The sequence below is a fragment of the Gavialis gangeticus genome, unplaced genomic scaffold (assembly GCF_001723915.1).
Source record: "Gavialis gangeticus isolate Ggan-Ray unplaced genomic scaffold, GavGan_comp1, whole genome shotgun sequence".
Classification (NCBI taxonomy): Eukaryota; Metazoa; Chordata; order Crocodylia; family Gavialidae; genus Gavialis; species Gavialis gangeticus.
Window position 1 is genome coordinate 134,905,431 of NW_017729025.1, and position 6,957 is coordinate 134,912,387.

Consider the following 6,957-nt stretch of genomic DNA (forward strand, 5'->3'; position numbering starts at 1 on the left):
TAAAATATTGGTGAAGTGTACATGCAATAAAGATCTAAACTGTGTCCAGTCTCAGACAGAGAGATGTCATCATTGATATAGAATCATAGAAAATGAGGGTTGGAAGGGACCTCAGGAAGTGATCTAGTCCAACCCCCTGCTCAAAGCAGGGCGATCCTCAACTACATCATTCCAGCCAGGGTTTTGTCAAGCCGAGCCTTAAAAACCTCCAAAAATGGAAATTCCACCCTCTCTAGGTAACCCGTTCCAGTGCTTCACTACTCTCCTAGTGAGAAAGTTTTTCCTAATATCCAACTTAAACTTCCCTTGCTGCAGCTTGAGACCATTGCTCCTTGTTCTGTCGTCTGCCACCACTAAGAACAGTCCGGCTCCATCCTCTTTGCAACCATCCTTCAGGTAATGTAGATAAATTGAAATGACCAAACAAACAAGTTCTATGCTGCCATTATTTTCTCGGGGTAATATTAAGACTTCTAACCTCAGGGAAGTTAATGGTAAAAGTTCCATTGTCTTTCATGGAGCAAAATATTGTCTTTTCTCTTCCTGTAATTTTTTTAATACTGTTTAGCAACAGAAAGTTCCAGAAGCTGAGCTGTCATCGTGGTAAAACATATATTCCTGTTTGATTTGCTGATTATTTCAGTTTGTTCATCAAGGCAGTCTTCCCAGATTCAGTTCACACAAAAGAATTGTATAGCAAAAGAATGAAAATGTGCATTGTCACATCCGATCTGCACCAAGCGCACACAAAGTCAAATCTTGGCTTTGCCCTGTCAGCACTGATTAAAGTAATGCTGCCAACAGCGATATTAGCATCTGCATTGTGAGTACGCATCCTTTTTGGAAGGAAGAGTTACAAACGTGATCTTCAGCTCTGAGAAGCTATCTTTGGTTAGGTGACTGTGCTGTGATTAAGCAGGCCTATGTTAATTTTCTACAGTCTGCTTAACTCCCTTCTGCAAGTTACTTAGTATCTTTGTGCCCATTTTCCTATTGGTAAAATGGCCATAATAGTATTTCCAATGTGCTCATCTTGTCTATTTGAATCGTGTATTCTTTGGGGCAGCAGCTTTTACTGTGGGAGTGGGAAGAGTGGAAAATGTAGGTTCTAGGCATCGGTAAATAAGGTTATTTGGGTGAATCTGATATCTCTTATTAGACTAACTTTAGGTTCTAGGCATCCACACTCAGAGCAGGTTTAAACATCAGAACACAGAATCATAAAAAAAATAGGATTGGAAGGGACGTCAGGAAGTCATCTAGTCCAACCCCTTGCATATATGTAAGTCCCAGGCCTGCAAGTCTAAGAGTTCAGATGCTCCCCATATCCAGGCTGGCATCCTACATGCAACTCCCAGGCCCAGAATCCTGGGAGTTCAGATGCACCCAGGGGACAATTGCTGTCTGCAGTATTCCTACTCTTTCTACTTACACCAACTTTACACTAAAACTGAGGGCCAGTCCACTGCAGACCTCTGCACAGTTTAAGATGAGGGCTGTCCCTTTAGTTACTTTTGTATGATTTGTTGTTGACAACATTTAAATGCATACAAACTTCACAGATTTGGAAGGGAGGGCCAGGAGGACACAAAATCTGATCCAACTGCCCTTTCAACTGCATGCTGTAACCTCAAATAGTATAACCCAAGCCCACAAACAGTGAAAACAGGCATGAGTAGCCCCTCAAGCCTGCATACTAATGAGAATACAGAATCATAAAGAAACAGGCCTGGAAGAGACTTCCAGAGGTCACCTAGTCCAACCCCCTGCCTGAGGCAGGATCATCCCTAACCTAACCATCCCATACAAACCAAAACCTAAATGCTACATAAGACTACCTTCAGCCCTGACACAATACAGACCTAACGCTCTAACCTGCCACAGGTAAAGCAGGGGACCATGGCAGCCAATGTCCTGCTTCTATGAAAGGTTGTCAATATATGTTCAAGAGATCCCAGGTATAGGGCCACAGCCCCCACTACAACACCCGCTCTTAAGCACCTGTTTCACAAGCTGAACCTGTCTAGCTCCTTCAACTCCTATATATGGTGAGAGAGATATATAGGTATATCTCTCTCACCATATATGTTAGTATATCACCAGAAAATGTGTTACTGCATAGTTTGATTTATGCAAATTCAATTTAAAGTCATTAGTCTGAGGGTCACACTCAAATATTTAGAAGCGAAAAATTTACAGGCAAAATTGAAGGTTGTTTGAAAAAGTGTCTTAAATCTCTAAAGTGCCCGGGGCAAAAATAATTAGCAACAACAAAAGTGATTAAGCATCCCATAAGCTGCAATCTGCTCAAATAAGGCTGCAGATTTAGTATATGCCATGAATTTTATTTGTAGGATTGAGGGTACAATAAATGTGATTGTAACTTCCAAGAAATGCAGAAGTACCTTGTACAAAGTCTGAGCTTTTTTTAAAAAAAATCTGTGTTGATTCTGATAACATTTGCTCATGGTAGTTAGAAATGGGAATTGGGAGGAGAGGGAGGGAAAATTGGCTCAGCATCTGAGAGTGACTCAGACTTTCAGGAGGAAGCTATGACTAGATCCTGCTGAGCTCAGCCATAGGAGGTCACAATTACTTTTCTTTTTTTTTTCCTTTAGAAGCTTAATTACCCTTTGTTTAACCAAATAATAAATATTTGTCAGGCAGCTCCCAACCGGAAGACGCACTATACATTTAAAAATGTCACTCAGTGTATTTATTGGCATTGGCTGCTTAGATTGCAATCAGGGAAAGAATTCAGACACACTAATACATTCAGAGTGCCAGACCATTATTACCCAAAACAAACTTTTTCATTCTTTGACTGCTTCAGTTCTGCTTTGACCTCTTCCACAACAGACAAAAAAAGAAGCACAGAAAGCATGAAGACAATGTAGCTAAAAGCACTGAGTTCACTTGCACTAAAAATCATTTTACATTTTTCAATTATTACCTATCATTTCAGATAAATGTCACTTAATTAATTGGAAAAGGAAAAGAAAACCAAATTACCTCAATGTCACTAAACAATATTCACTTCTATTTAAGAATTTAACCCTCAAAAAACCTAAAGAAACAAAAAACTTCATAGAAATAGCACTTTAATCATATTAGCTTTATAGATTATGAATAATTCTACTGAAGCTATTGTGATTGAAGTCAATCATATATAAAAATCCTTAAGTGTTAATATTACTCTAGGTGGGATAAGAAACAACATTAAACAAATTCTAATTACAGTTGACTCCTTGAAAAAAAAACCCTCTTAATATCAGCAGAACCATTTTGAAAATTATTGGTCACAGTCTATTTTTGAGATCCCAGAAAAACCTCATTAGCATAGCTTAAAAGATATGGATTGCTTCTGATCTTTCATCTAATTTTGAAAGAAAAACATAAAGAAGGTGGAAGAATCAAAAGTAGTAAATTCTCTCTTAAGAGAAAAGTACCTTCCTAGTTTAGTCTAGACAGATGAAATATAAAACCTGTATTTCTTTATTTCATATGATAGGGGGTATTCTCTCCTACCCCAGGCTGCATAAATTGCTCTAAAATAAGAGGGAATTTAATGTTATTGTTACCTTACTTGCACAAAAGATTAATATAAGTAGTCTCTATGGATGATCTGCTCAGGTCCCTTCCGACCCTACAAACTATGAAACTATGAAACTTGCTTATCTAGCATACATCTTGGTAGGTATCTGGCCTCACCTTTGATTTGGGAATGGAAGGAGGCAGATGACCAATGGACAGCCAGAAACAAATTAATTTAAGTGTAATTAATGCAACTGATTACACTCTGGCTCAATCTGAGCAGGAGTAAACTAATCCTGATGTCACTGTCTACATGTGCTAGATACCACTTGTGTCAATGGGACTATCTGGCAGTGCAGTAAATTAGCCTACTGCATCCTAATTGCCGCGCACTTATACACAGCAATGCTTTACTGCACAGCAAATTAGTCTGCTGCTCAGTAAAGTATCTCATGTAGATGCACCCCCTAATAATTTATTTCAAGTATATTGTATTGAAATAGTTCTGTCAACAGTGTCTGTAACACCTGTATCAGCTTACAATATCTTTCTCTCTCTTTCGTATAGCATGAGATATCAACTTCTAAATCTATGAGCCACTGTCTGGTATTGTCACTCAATCCGCCGCCCCGTCTCAGCATTTGTAGAGATCACTTTTGATTAAGTACTGTGCTGTTTGTTGGGCACTGCTTCCATACACAGGGCTGTCCAAGATATTCATCTTGTAAAGTGAGGTGTCCATATCCAGATCTCAGTCTGTTTAGCTTGACTTGCACTTCTCTGTCAAGGTCATGGCCAATGGGGGACTCATTTGGTGTTATATAAAACATTATAGAAATAGGTCTGACCTTTCCCAGTGGGCAGCCCACTCCATTGCCTCCCATTGTTTTGGTTCAGCACCTCCAATCTCTCCCCAAGCTTTTGGGCTTCATGTACGAATGGTTTATGAATTTTAAGCCTCTTAAGCCTCCATCAGTTTGGGTCTTCAGTTAACAGTTGCTAGAGCAGGTGTTTTTCATCATCCCTTGCAACTATTACCAGTAACAATGTTAGGGTTACTGACTTGATCTAATGCCCAAGAGTACAGGGAGTACATATATGTGTGTGTAAGTTGTAGGCCCTATTATGAGTCTCAACACACTCTTAAGTACAGCATCAGGCTTTTTAGTGTGACAACTTTTGGATCATACAGAAGCACAATATTCTGCTAGGGCATATATACCATTGTGAGTGCAGAGGTGCTGAGTGTGGGGATGGCAGCGACAACTTTCTCATGGTGCCTCCTGTCAGTAGCTGTAAAATTAAAATAAAAGTTTCCTACTTATAAACTCTTGAGTTGCAACATAAATCATGAAGGGATAAACCCTGAAGAATGTGGAAATACACTTTAATAAAAAAGGAAGGAGTAAATCCCTAAAACAGTTCACTTGGTTTGTCAAACTGGCATGACATTTATCAACATACATTAGTTCCATTTGAAAAGGACAACAGTTCTGACGCTGAGCAGCAGAAATTAACCTTTTCCAAAGAAGCTCATAATATAAGTAGATAACCAAAATAACTCCCACAGACACAACAGACTAAGTAATCAGAAGAAGAAAAATTGCTCAATTTACCACAAATATTATTTGTATACTGCATATAATAGAATGATAGACAAAGTAGGGACCTCAGGAGGTTGCCTAATACCTCCTGCTCAAGGAAAGATCATCTATACCAAAACCATTCCAGATAAGTATTAGTATAGTCTCCTCTTAAAAACTTCCAAGGATGGAAATTCCACAGCATCTGTTTCAATGCTTAACCATCCCAAACCCAGAAAGCCCCGTTTTTTAAATCTAACCTTAATTTCCACTGTTACACTGTTAGATCATGTACTTCTTGTCCCACTGCCTGTGGTCAGGGAACAAAGTCTTTCATCATCCTCTTCATAACCACCCATCAGCTATTTGAAGATTGTTATTAAATCTTCCCATAGTGTTCTCCTCTCCAAACTAAATAATAAATACCGTAAGTCATGTTTCCTAGACATATTATAATTTTTGTTACTCTCTGCCGAACTCTTTCCAGTTTATGTCTTTCTCAAAGTACAGTGCCCTACACTGAGCAGAGGACTCCAGATGAGGACCCACCAATGCTGAATAGAGCAGAAAAATCACTCCCTTTAACTTGTAAGTGATAATCCTGCTCATACAGCCCAGTATGCTATTGAACTGTTTTGTAATAAGAGCACACTGTTGACTCATATTCAGCTTATGATCCTTTATAACCCCCAGATCTTGTAGTACTGCAGCCTACCCAGTCATTCCTAGTCTGTATCTGTGCCTGAAATTATTTTATCCGAAGTGCAGGATTTTTCACTTGTCCTTATTGAATTTAATTCAGTTTATTCAGACTGTTTCTCCAGTATGTCAAGGTCAGTCTGAATCCTACTCCTATTGTCCAAAGTCATCAGCTTGGTGTCAAGTGTTCGCTAAATCCCATCTTGTAAATAATTCATGAAGATATTAAAAACTATCTCATCCAGGACAGATTGCTGGGAAACACCACTTTGTACCTTCTCCCAATCACACATTGAGTCACTGATTATTCATCCAGTTATGTATCCATCTTTGATACATAACAGCTCAACAACTCTTTCAGCACAATTATTCATCAGGTTATGTATCCATCTTACTGTACATCCATCTAGACTATTCTCTTATCCTAGACTTATCCTACTAGTGAGAATGTCATGGGAAACTATGTGAAAAGCCTTGCTAAACTTGAGGTACCTCATACCATTGCTATCCCTGCATCCAAAGAGCCCATCATATTGGTCAGGCATGACTTATTCTTGACAAATCTATGTTGCCTGCTCCTGATCGTTTTATTCTCTTCCAGGTGCCTAGAAATTGGTCCACTGATGACCTGCTTCATAATCTTTCTTAAAGATGGGCAGTATATTTGCTCCTTTCCAGTCATCTGGGACCTCACCCAACCTCCATGAGTCCTCAGTGAATAACCCTGCCAATTCTAGGATGCTTCTTGTCTGGTTCTGCCGAACTGAAAACATCCAGCTTGTCCAAGTAATCTTTAAGTGGTTCTTTCCCTACTCTAGCCTGATTGTCGTCCCCTCTATTCTTGGTGCCAGCTATACTCATCCTCTAATAGATGACCTTATTCATGAAGGATGATGTAAGGAAAGCTAAACTTTCTCCACAACCTTCAGTATTAGATAGCCTTCCATGTTCAGTGGGTGTCCTACGCTTTCCCTGGTCATCTTTTTACTCCTAACAAGCTTGTAGAACTTTTTTTTTTGCCTTCTATGACCCTTTGCTAGCTGTATCTCAGTTTGTCCCCTGGCCTTCCTGATCTTTTTCCTGCATGCCCATGCAGCAAGTTACCCACAAGTTACCACTTTTTGTAAGATCTCTTTTTGAG